Source organism: Dama dama, chromosome 16, assembly GCF_033118175.1.
Source record: "Dama dama isolate Ldn47 chromosome 16, ASM3311817v1, whole genome shotgun sequence".
In the NCBI taxonomy this organism is placed as follows: Eukaryota; Metazoa; Chordata; class Mammalia; order Artiodactyla; family Cervidae; genus Dama; species Dama dama.
This window is the reverse complement of record NC_083696.1, coordinates 4,142,672-4,155,239: the sequence shown is the minus strand read 5'-3', so window position 1 is coordinate 4,155,239 and position 12,568 is coordinate 4,142,672. Positions and strand designations below refer to the sequence as shown.

Below are 12,568 nucleotides of genomic sequence, written 5' to 3'. Positions count from 1 at the left end.
ACTCAGATGGGTGGGCGGGCAGTGCTGGAGGAGGGCAGATGCCAGAGGTCAAAGGTCTTTATTATGTGCGGAGGAATTCGGACTTTATCCTGTGAATAATGGGATACTTGGGTAGTTTCCCCAGGTAAGAATGACATAAACAGAATTACATAACTTAACAGGACCACCGTATCATTCACACGTACACGCAATGGGATCGGGGAAGACTGGCGACCGATTCATTTTCTCTCCTTTGCTTAAATACGAAGAAGGCAAAGCTCACTGAGGGGAAATGGGCCGTTCATGGGTCTAAGAGGAGTACTCCTGACCACACGGCATGGTCTCTTCTCCATGAAGTACCCGACTAATCCGAGTCCTGATCCTGAGGCCCAATGAAGGAGAAGGATTTACCTTGGCACGAGCGCTTCTCTCATACCCGTGAAATGTCAGCACTGCAGGCCATCGCCGATGGTGCCCCCCAAAAAGGACAACTCTGGGCTAAACTAAATCATTCCGGCACTTTCACCTGGGACATTTCTCTCCCCCTCACTTGGAGCTGCTGACAGATTTTGCCGCCGATGCGTATTGGGGTAGTGGTGTTACTGCCCACTGTGCAGAAGAGGACCGTGCTCTTCGGATTGAAACGCTCTCCTCATTCATGCTTCAGGGACACCCCGAATCCTACTCATCAGGGATCTGCTGAATAAACGGCATTTCTCTCACTCACAACTTCACAGTGGCATCGCTAGATTTCTATCTTTCTCTTGCTTATAAATTATTAAAAAAAACCCTGAAACCCGTCATTTCAACCTATCGTCATAAGGCAGCTAAAAAAGGACTATTTTCAGAGGGGCCTTGTGAAAAAGAAGATGGTGTCTCCAGCATGCCTTCTGGTAGGAAACCGTAGCACAGTAAAGGGCTGGGCATTGCTAGAGTCAGGCTTCCCTACTGACCACCTAAGTCCTCTCAAGTTAGCTGGCCATCCTGTCAAAGGCTCCACTTTCTCTTCTCTAAAGTGGAGATGCTCTCAGTACCTCCGTCAGAGGGTGACTGAGAGAGCTCAGTGACATAATTCTTGAGAATTGTCTAGAACAGTCTCTGATACATAGCAAACAATAAATGTGCTTTATTCTTATTCTTGATGATGATTATGATGTCATTCCTCTGATTAAAGTTTTGTAAAGTTACAACAGAAACCTAAGGACAGATGAAAGAACAATTATAGCTGTGACTATTTAATCAGAAGGAAAGATACCCAGAATGCAGGGTGGAGATACTTGGAGAGCTTCCACAAGAAGTGGGGTTTAGAATTCTGTGCTGTTGAACCAGCATTTATGGGAGGGAAGATAGAAAGGTAGATCCTTTGTCAATAGGCACAGAAGGTGTTCTAACAGGCAGGGCTGGGCAGCCGGGGTGACGGTCCACCACAAGGCTAGGGGTGCTCCACCCCATGAGCAAAGGGTCCAAACGAGTTTGAGTCACTGCTCACAAGGGCTCCTGTACGGAGGCTAAGACGCAAATACGGAAAGGCAGAGCAAACCAAATCCAGCAGCAACGTCCTAGACCAAGTCTGCAGTTCTTTCAGAGTAGGCACGATTGAGTCATTTTATCTGTATCACCATTTTTTGCTTCCAAAGCAAAGTTTATTTTTAGCTGATCCCAATCCCCTATAGGCATGTGAGTCTATGGACTGGGGTTAAGTTTCTGTGGCTTAAAGAAACTCTATAGACTACACTCTCAGTCTTATTTTTCTAGCTTGCTCATCATTTTCTTTCTCTCTTTTGCAGGGGATAAAATATTCTATTCTTGGTGCTGGCCCAAAAGGAATTGGGGGAGAGCGTTTTTCGAAAATTGCGTCAAATCATTTTTCTGTCTGGCAAGGATACAAAAACGCGGTCTTACCTACCCCATTTAATGCAACTGAAAACAGATGAAGTTTGGGGCTGGGGGGTTTCTGGGAGCAGCTGAAACGCAAAACTGGCTGCTCTTTAAAAATGGAAACCCAGAACCTGCCAAGCTGACTCCGAGGCGGAATCTCCTGGGCAAATTTGAAAAGAGAATAATGAAGACATAGCAATTAAAAAGCACTTTTCTGCGAAATGTCATTACTATTTAAAGTTACATAACCATTTCTCCGGCAGCGGAGGTTCACATAGCAGTCACCACCGGAGTCGTCTCCCTGTGACCTGTGTCCAACAAAGAGGCCCATTGCTGGGCGCCTCCTGCATGGGCGCCGGAGCCCTGCCCGCTTCAATGGGAGCTGTAAATAATGTGGAGGGGGATTTGGCCTGGGGATCCGCCGTGTGAAAGATATACAGCTGCCGGCTGGGGTGGCATCTCCTGTCCCCTCAGTTCCCAAAGACACACACACACACACACACGAAGAAGAAGAAAACTGAGAAAATGAGAGAGAAAAAAGGCCACCCTTAATGCCAAGCATATAAATCTGGCCTCACAAAACCCAGGAAGGCAAGAGTTGAAAGTTCCATTTGCACACCAACTCACCCACGCTAAACATATGGAATCTGCCCCCCCCCCCCATCTCATACTTACCAAAAAAAACCCAATCTTGTTATACTTTAAAATGGAACATCCGGCTGTTGCAGGGAGCGGGCAAGGCCGACGTGGGAACCCTCACGGCACCCGCCTGCCCTTTTCCTGATTTCCGCCCCGCCGTCCTCAGCCCCCTCCCAGCTCACCTTCAACACTCACGCCTCACGGTATCTCTGTCTTGCACGTGCAGTCTCTGTGAGCCGAGGTACCCTGTCTTCCTTCCGTCACACGAGAAGATGTCTCTGATCCCTCGGCCCCCTCCTTTCCCCTCTCCACTGTTTTCCAGGATGCACCAGGCACCCTGCCCTTTTGCAGTCCCTCCTGTGTGCCAAGCTTGTTCCTTCTACGTCTCTGCACTTGTCTTTCTCTGTGCCTAGAATATTCCTCTCCCAGATCTCTGCCTGGCTCCCGTGTCCTGCCATCCGGATGCGCCCAGGCCACCCACGTTAAGATGCCTCTTCTATTTTCTTCACAGAACTAGCTTCTGAATGAAATCATTTTATTCTTTTGTCTTCATTTTCTTTATTTTCTCCCCCATTAGACAGGGGGCTTCAGGGGGACAGAGGCCTGTCTGCCCATGACAGTCTGTCTGAGCTTAAGTTAAGGCCAAGCCCCGGGGAGGTTTCAGATGTTCATTTGTTGAAGGGCTATCCTCTTTCTCATTCCAATTGGAAAGGGAGTTGTCCCTGAGAACTCGGAGGCTGTTAGAGTTGAGGACATGTCCAGAGCTCCACAACCATAGTGAAAGACTCAGGACTCGACCCTGGGAATTCCGACTGAATTCTGAAACGCTAGCAAGTCCTTCTGTGACTCCAACGGGAAGGGATGCAAACTGACATGAATGCCTGCCTCGGGGTCCCTGGGGCGCCTCAGGCACCGAGGAGTCTCTGGGAATGTCTTAGCCTGCACGAAACTCAGTTTTCTTGCCTGTGAAGTTAAAATCCCAATAAACACCTTCCAGGGCTGTTGTGAAGAGTAAATGAGGGGAAACAAGGCCTAAACCACACTTCAGTAAACATCTGACTGTTAGACTGAGTATGTCCTCTGACCCCTAATTTCATATGTTGAAACCCTAACACCTGAGGCTAGGTTTAGACAGGGTCAGCAAGGTGGGGCTTCCATGATGGGGTTGGTTGTTCTTGTTGTTATTCAGTCACTAAGTCATGTCCAACTCTTCGAGACCCCATGGGCTGCAGGAAGCCAGGCTACCCTGATCTTCACTATCTCCCCGAGCTTGGTCAAATTCATGTCCATGGGAGTCGGTGACGCCATCCAACCATCTCATCCTCCGTTGCCCACTTCTCCTCCCGCCCTCCATCTTTCCCAGCATCAGGGTCTTTTCCGCTGAATTGGCTCTTCGCACCAGGTGGCCAAAGTGTTGGAGCTTTGGCTTCAGCATCAGACCTTCCAATGGATATTCAGAGTTGATTTCCTTTAGGATGAACTGGTTTGATCTCCATGTGGTACAAGAGACTCTCAAGAGTCTTTGCTTTTATAGGAAGAGGAAGAGACAGGAAGCCACTCTCTCTCTCTCTCTCTCCCCCCGCTCTTCCCTTCCTTCCCTCTGTGAGCACACGCTAAGAAAAGGCCATGTGAGCACGCAGTGAGAAAGCTGCTAAGAGCCAGGAAGGTGTCGTCACCAGACACTGAATCTGCTGGCACCTTGACCTTAGACTTTCCAGCCTCTAGAATGGCAGGAAATAATGTCTCTTGTCCAGACCACCCAATCTATGGTATTTTGTTATAGCAGCCTGAGCAGACTGAGACGCTGATAGAATTAAGTGCTCAATAAATGTTAGATTCTTGCATTTGCACCCTGCTGGAACATAGTCCATTACCTGGACCAAATTTGAGCCCTTCTTGGAAAAAGTCCTTCTTAAATAGCCCCATTTGGGTTAGTAGGAAAATGCCAAGTGGGCATTTTGTCTTAATAGCACTATAATATTTATTGTAGGTCTTTATTATTATCATTCCATTGTTTGTACTTCAAAGATCCTTCCTTCCTTCCTCCCCTCTCCCTGCCATCTGTCCTTCTCTCCATTTCTCCTCTCTTCTTTCTGCACATATTGCTTAAGCCCTACTGAGTGGCAGGCACTGTGCTGTGGATACCAGGGCAAATAAGGCAGGCACTCCCTACCCGTGCTGACCTCACAGTCTAGGAAGGAGGCAGACCTGTAAACAAGCTGCTTGGATGCAATGAGCCCAGGGCTCGAGCAGAAGCACAAAGGCGCTCGGAGAACACACACGAAGAACACCCAGCCCAGCGTCGAGCAGGGGAAGTGAAAGGCGCTCTCCCAGGGAAGTGGCATTTAATGAGACCCAGTGGATTAACAGGGGTCAAGGGATGGGAGATCCACAGGAAGAGTGGTCTAGAGAGTGGAAACACCACGTGCAAAGGCCTTAGGTAACATTACTCCTTCCAACTAAGAACCCGCTCAGCCATCACCTTTCTATCTGATTAAAGTTCCTCTTTTTTTCAGTTGTTCAATTTTTCCAAATTCTTTAGAGAAGAAAACAATGACTCTGATGCCTCAGAAGAGACCAGAACTCCGAAGGGAAGACTGACATGGGGCAGAAATCTGTCAGCTCGTTAGAGGAATAGCACTTCATACAACAACAGAGGTCAAGGATCCTTGTCATCACAGGCTGGGAGTGGACCTGGGATTCAGAAAAAGAAGCAGGCCCTCTGTGTGGCTGAATTTCAGCCACTGCCGGGGCGCTAGAGTAACAGAACTTTCAGGGTAACCTTACACTGGATCCCTGGAGACCTTCAGCTGTCAACACTGCTGTGTAAAGCAGGCGCCTGGATCGGGGCAGTGCTTGGCGAGCTGAGGAACATTTCACGTCTGGAAAAGAGGACCCTAACAACCAAAGCCAAGGTGCTCCTGAGATCTGGAGATTTTTGGCCCACCTTCATCTCTGACTCTCTTTTGTTGACGGGAACTCTGAGCCTCTTTCCCCTTCCTTCAACGAAGAGTACCTGAAGAACTGCTGGAGGAGACTTTCCTCCTTTCTAAAGACACAGAGGGGCCACCTGGATATTCAAAACTAAAGCTCAGAATCCAAGAGACAAAGGCTTTAGCTGATGACTCAAACAGAGAGGGAAGCATAATGTCTGGTTAAGTAGTGTTTAATAAATATATTTCAAATATTAAATAAGTCAGGCATCTGTTACAGAGATGAAAGAAAATAAACCTGGACACAGTAATTACGGGTGATTCTGTGATGTGCGCAGAGTCCTGAAACACAAGCCTGGCCTTAACAGATAAGGAAGGGTGACCCCAGAGCTCCATGGAGTGGGCACGTCTTGAGCAGAGATGGGTCGGTGTGGGCATACCTTGGGTCCATCCAAGTCTTGTTCAAGGCAAGGGGGATAGCTTCCTGTTTTTTTCCTCAGCTTTGTTGTATTTTATTCTATATCCAAATTGCCTAATATAGTAATATTTTTTATGAATTTGCTCTTTCCTGACCTATTTCATTAAATATTAAATGCATGCTGTCTTACAGGGCTAAGAGGAAGAGGGAAAAATGCAGGTTCTATTTTGGTTGAGATTAAATATTTTCCTATCCTGTTCTTGCATCAGAACGTGGCCCCCTGTAGATGCCTCAGAGCCCGATAGGCGTCCCAGCTGTTGTCTTGTGCCTGCTAAGTTCTGCCTGTCAAATTCTGTCCATTTCTGAAAAGCACAAGGTGAGGAGAACGACAACAAGGACTCTACCTTTTGCAAAAAGTCAGCTTGACCCCCTTCCTGTGAAAGCCCAGGGATTTCAGACTGGCAGATAAAGGACTTTATGGCTTCGGCAGCCATTCTGAACCCCAGTGTAATGAAGGCACGCAGGTCAATTACCCATCTGTTTGTGTTTCTATTGCCGTGAATTACAGTATCCATCGCTGACAGCTCATTGGAGTGGAATGGAAATAAGACGATAATTCACCGGGTGAAACTGTGCAGAAAGGGCGAAAAGGCTATGATCTCATTCAGAAGTTCAGCCTTGTCTCCATGACCGGTCATCTGCGCTCTGGGAAATGAAGAAAGGCAGCTACCTGGGGGGAAGGTGGGCGGGTCTGGCTCCCCCTTCTGCATAGAGTGCCCTTTTGTCTTCTCAGGTATCATTATCCATCCTGCAAGATCTTAAGGAGTAGACTTGGAACCATTGGGGGAAAGATACAGATAAACAAAATCTCACACAATAAGATGAAAACCTTTTTAACTACCAGAAGTTTTGAGGGATGAAACAGCTTGCCTTAGTAGGTAGAGGGCTTCTCATCACTGGAAATATAGAAGCAGAATCTGAAAGCTGACATTGTAGGGATGCTCCAAAAATTCATTCTTGCATATTCAGTGCCCCTCCCTGCAGGGCCTCCTTTAGAAAGAATTACACACCCCCACCCTCTGAGTGGTTCAGACAGTAAGGAGTCTGCCCACAGAGCAGGAGACCCGGGTTTGATCCTGGGGTTGGGAAGATCCCCTGGAAGGGAATGGCAATCCACTCCAGTATTCCTGCCTGGAGAATTCCATGGACAGAGGAGCCTGACGGGCTACAGTTCATGGAGTCCCAAAGAGTTGGACACAATTGAGTGACTTTCACATTCACCCTCTGAACTAGATAGGTCCCCGTGGCATGTTTTGGCTAATGAGACGCATGAGTGATATGTGCGACTCCCAAAACGAGGCCATGAGAACCAGCAGAAGCGTCCCTCAGCTTCTTTGCCCATCACCACTACAGCGGCCCCGCTCCATCTAGAGGCCACACTGCTCTCCGCACAGAGGTCCTTCTTCATTCTGTGAAGCAGAATCACACCTGACTTGTGACTACAATGCAGAATCAGTCAGAAATGAATACTCACATTTGCCAACCACTGGGGTTCAGGGATTGTTTGTTAGCACAACAGAACCTAGCATATACTGACAGATACAGGAATCGGCAAACTGGGGCCATGAGCCTATTTTCACAAATTAACTGTATTGGAATGCAACCACACAGGTCGAAGTATCATTTACAGCTGCTTTCACATCACAGTGGAGGAGTAGAATAAGTTGCATTAGAGACTGTGTGTGACCCACAAAGACTAAAATATTTACCATCTGGCTCTTTACAGAAAGCGTTTGCCAGTCCCCGTACTAGTTGATCATTATGATTTTTTGAACCTTGATTTTCTATGAGTCTATTCTGTGCTGGTCCTATTTCAATTATTAAGCAAAGATCGATTAGACATATATTATGTGCCAGGCTCTCTTTTAGGTGCTGGAGAAAAGGTCAGAAGCAAAATCTGTGTTCTCTCAGAACTTACCTTTCAGTGGGAGAGGTAATCAGAGGAGAATTTAAACTGACAAAAGGGACTGGGGGCAGGGAGACTTCTAAATGACAATTTTAACTTGGAAACAGAGAATATGGTTTTAACTATGAAATCATCAATGATAAGGAGGCCAACATACCTTTTTTTCTCCAACATACTTTTAAAATTCAGTTTCATGAAATTGCAACATGAAGATACCCTTGAAACTGAAGAAGAGGTTGAGTCAATTTAAATCTAAGCTTCTTCACAGAATTCATGATGAAACCCAAACTACAGCTCGATGCCTCTGTCACCTGGTCCCTGGCTCAGCTGATGCCCGCGGATTCTTTTATCACCTGCCTCTCTCTCTTTTTTGCGACATCTTGCACCACCACCACCTCTGTCCCCAAAATGCAAGTTCTCTCTGTTCAAACTTTGGCTCCAGCTCTTATTCACTGTGTGACCTTGGGAAGTCAAGATGAAGAGGCTTAACTTCTCTGATTCTCAGTTTCCTCATTAAAGTTCATGTGTAGGGTTGGTGTAAAAGTTAAATGGATAATTTTCTACCTTGATTGTGGTGGTATCTTGATTACATGATTGGATAGGTTTGTCATATTCATAGAACTGTTCACCTCAAAATGGTGAATTTTTCTGGATATGCAAATTCTATCTCAGTGAATTAGAAAACAAAATCAATTGTGTAACCCATGTGAAGCTCATAGCATTAATGTGAGTGAGTGAGTGAAAGTCACTCAGTCGTGTCTGACTCTTTGTCACCCCATGGACTGTAGAGCCCATAGAATTCTCCTGGCCAGAATACTGGAGTGGGTGGTGGTTCCCTTCTCCAGGGGATCTTCCCAACCCAGGGATCGAACCCAGGTCTCCTGCATTGCAGGTGGACTTTTAACCAGCTGAGCCACCAGGGAAGCCCCATAGCATTAATACATGACAGTTATTTCAAGTGATGCTATTTTCTGTCCTCACCCTGTTTTCTGTTGCTTTCCCTGGAAGCCTTTGGCCATCTGAGGCGCTCCTCTGTAGACAACCAAAAGCACTTTGATTGTATCTCAAATTCTAATAGAACAGGTATTGCATCATGTTTTGTATGTTTATGTTCATCTTCCTCCTGGTCTGTGAGCTCCTCCTTGAATGCAAGGGGTGGTACGTCATTCATCTCCCACCTCCTTGTCATCTGGCGCATGAGGGGGTACCCAGGAAATAACTTTGAACAAAGGCGAATTTAGAGAAAACGTGCTTGAGAGAAGATTCTGGGCTTAGTACATCTCACCTCTCTAGAGCTCTTCTTCATGAGCAGCACCTATGCTATCTTTCCTGACATCATAGCTTGAAACCTGAAGTTATTTTAACTTCAGCTCAATACTGTTAAGAAACATCTGAGTGAAAAAATGCACAAATCAAAAAAAAAGAAAAACCTTGTAAGATAACAATGATGCTAAAAGACTTGGCCACTAAACTCAGCACATATTTTGTTTGGGATCCATTGTTACAAATTATGATTCTTGAGAACTGTGACTGGCTTCTATGTCTTTGCATTCTTTCCATGATATCAAACACAAAACTAGATCACAGTACGTGTGCAAAAATAAAGCTGCTCAATTCTGCCATGCTTAGAAAAGTCCTTTTACTCACCACTTTATTAAGGCAGAAAATGTACTAGATGCTAGAGATACAGAAAATTAATAAGACGGTTTTGACCTCAAGGGGCCCCAGTTGGGTAGGAGAACAAAATTCTTAAATATAGAATTAAAATAAAATATACACACATTTCAGCAGAAGGAATAAAGAAAAGCCTTCAACATTTGTAAGAGCAGAGGAAAAGTTATTTTGGACAGGATTTAACCCAAATGACATTATATTAATAGTCCAGCATTTGTCAAGTTGTATGACCCAGAATCATAGATCTGCACATGTGACCAAGATCAAATGCATTCAGGAAACTCTGTGTATTTAACCTAGCTCGTGAGACCAACAATACACATTAGCCCAGTTAAGGCACTAAGAAGTTGTGCAGTGAGGGAGTGTGGTTTACGTTGCTTAAGCAGTGTTTCAGTATTACTGAGCTTTTGTTAAGTTTCTGTTTCATAACAAATAGCCCCCAAATCCCAGTGGTTTACAACCACAAAAGGTTTATTTCTTGCTCATGTTTCATGTTGGCTGGGCTTTGGCTCTGCGTCAGACATCTTCTTCTTCGGATCGAAGCTGAAGGAGTGGCCTCTCTCAGGCATATATGCCACTCTGATAACAGAGGGAAAAGGGTGAAAGCCAAACCAGGCTGCGTCTCCTAAAATGACGCGTGCATTATATTCCACTGGCCAAAGCTAGTCATATGGCCAAGCCCAATGTCAACCTAGCGAGGTGTATACATCTCCTGCAGCTCAACACTGCCTGTCACATGGCAATGCATTGGTGTGTATAATCCTCTCAGGGGAAGAGAACAATGAGGTCAGGCAATCCACCAAAAAATAAACTTATTTTTGTACCAAAGCTTATTTTTTTAAAAAAATTTAATTGCTGTATGATCCAGCAATTCCACTCTTAAGGTATATATTCAAAAGAATGGCACCCAGGTATTCAAATAAAAACTCCAACATGTTGTTCACAGCAGCAATATTGATAAAAAGGCAGAGACACCCTAAATATCCATCAACCCATGAAGGGATAGACAAAATGTGGATATGGATATCCACACAGTAGAATACTGACTCACTCATAGAATGAAGTCCTGTTACATGCTACAACATGGATGAGCCTTGAAAACATTTTGCTACATGAATGACGCCAGACACACACACACATACATGTTATATGATTCCAATCATATGAAATGTTCAGAGCAGGCAAATCCATAGAGGCAGCAATGCAATTAGTAGTTGCCGGGAACTGGAGGGAGTGAAGAACAGAGAACTACTGTCTAATGGAAACAGAATTTCCACATGGGATGGTGAGAAAGTCCTGGAATTAGTTGCACAATACTGTGAATAGGCTTAATGCCACTGAACTGTGCACTTTAAAATGCCTACAACATTAAACTCTGCTATGTGTATTTTATCACAAGTTAAAAAACTAAGATTCAAAGCAAATTGATTTGATAGTTCACATAAATTTATACCAGTAAATATATATTGAGCACACACTATCTAAGTCAGAGCACACACTAAGTAAGTAAAAACTGAATAATGAGCAAATTTAACAGGATATGGATTCTTTACTTTCAGGGGTCTTAACGGAAATTTAGGAGCAAATATGAACAATTGTGCACATAACAAAAGGTAGAATGTACCTAGAATAGTGTAATGCAGTGAAAGTACTATATTTGCAGTGCCAAAGGAGACCTTAATTCTGCCTAAGATAAATTCTGACAGCTAAAAACAGATAAAAACAAAAGATAAAATAGAAAATAAACAGGTACCTTGTTTAAAGAGAGTCAATATATTAATTTCCATGGGTGATTTAGGTTTTGGCCATCCTGATGCCTGATTTCTGTACAATCAACAAGATCAACAAGGAATTGAGTGGGACGTGGTGGTTAAAGTCGATCGAACAGTCTCACTGATCACACTGACCAGTCAGGATTTCTGCGCTGCACACTTGGGCACACGTTTATTGAAAGGCAGAGCCTCACGTGACCACACACCAAAAGATGAACCCTCTAACAGGCCTTCCCTCAACACAGCCTGGAGAAGGGAATGACAACCACTCCAGTATCCTTGCCCGGAGAATCCCATGGACGGAGGAGCCTGGCGGCCTACCGTCCCCGGGGTCGTAAAGAGTCAGACACGGCTGAGCGACTAACACACACGCACTATAGCTAATGCTCCATCAGCGTATCCAGCTCTTTCTACACAGATCTGTGTATTGAGTCACCGCTTTATTCCAGATTTCCCCTGGTCAGAGGCAGCCCTTTTTATCGTCATCTACACCTGGGATGTTGCAAGGCTTTCATAATCAGTCTGTTCTAAAGGTATTTTGATCTTTTATGGCTCTGGATTCTTTTGAGAGTATGAGAATAGCTATGGAAATGGCACACCTACGCACAGCCACAAGTTGGCAAGTAATTTTAGGAAAATCACAGACTTTCAAAAGTCAACAGCAGAACCTATCAGCACACAGAAAGGGCTACATAACTACTGGCTCCAATAAAAACCATGATTACGATATACGCTTCAGGTTGAGACACGGTGTAATCCATACTTCAAGAGCACTGGCATTGCGTGGACATGGGCTCAAATTCCTGCTCTGCTGACTATAAGATAGGTAATTAACTTCTGTGAATCTCAATTCGCAAAACTGGAAAATGGATTGTGTTGAGGTTTCCATGATAGATTGATATAAAGGAATGAGCTCTATACTTGGCATGTGAGGATTGTCCAGGAAATCGTCTATCACTTTATATCAACCCCCTTCATTTTAGGTCAGATGCTTTCCATATATGTGTTAAGGGTTAAGTCACTCAGTCATGTCCGACTCTTTGTGAACCCCACGGACTGCAGCCTGCCAGGCTCCTCTGTCCATGGAATTATCCAGGCAATGTTACTGGAGTGGGTTGCCCTTTCCTTCTCCAGGGGATCTTCTCAACCCAGGGATCAAACTTGGGTCTCCCGCATTGCAGGCAGAGTTTTTACTATCTGAACTTTCTATATATTTTCCAAATAAATGTAGGATCATGGCTCTGAGACAGGGGTATTTTCATTCCCGTTTTGTGCAGATTCAGTTCAGTTCAGTCATGTCCAACTCTTT

General features: G+C 45.0%; 1 protein-coding gene across 1 annotated transcript in view; it reads right to left on the bottom strand.

The window, feature by feature from the left end:
• Positions 1-12,568, bottom strand: part of BRINP1 (BMP/retinoic acid inducible neural specific 1) — a 187,701-nt gene that overhangs the window by 35,181 nt on the left and 139,952 nt on the right. The window lies entirely within an intron of this gene.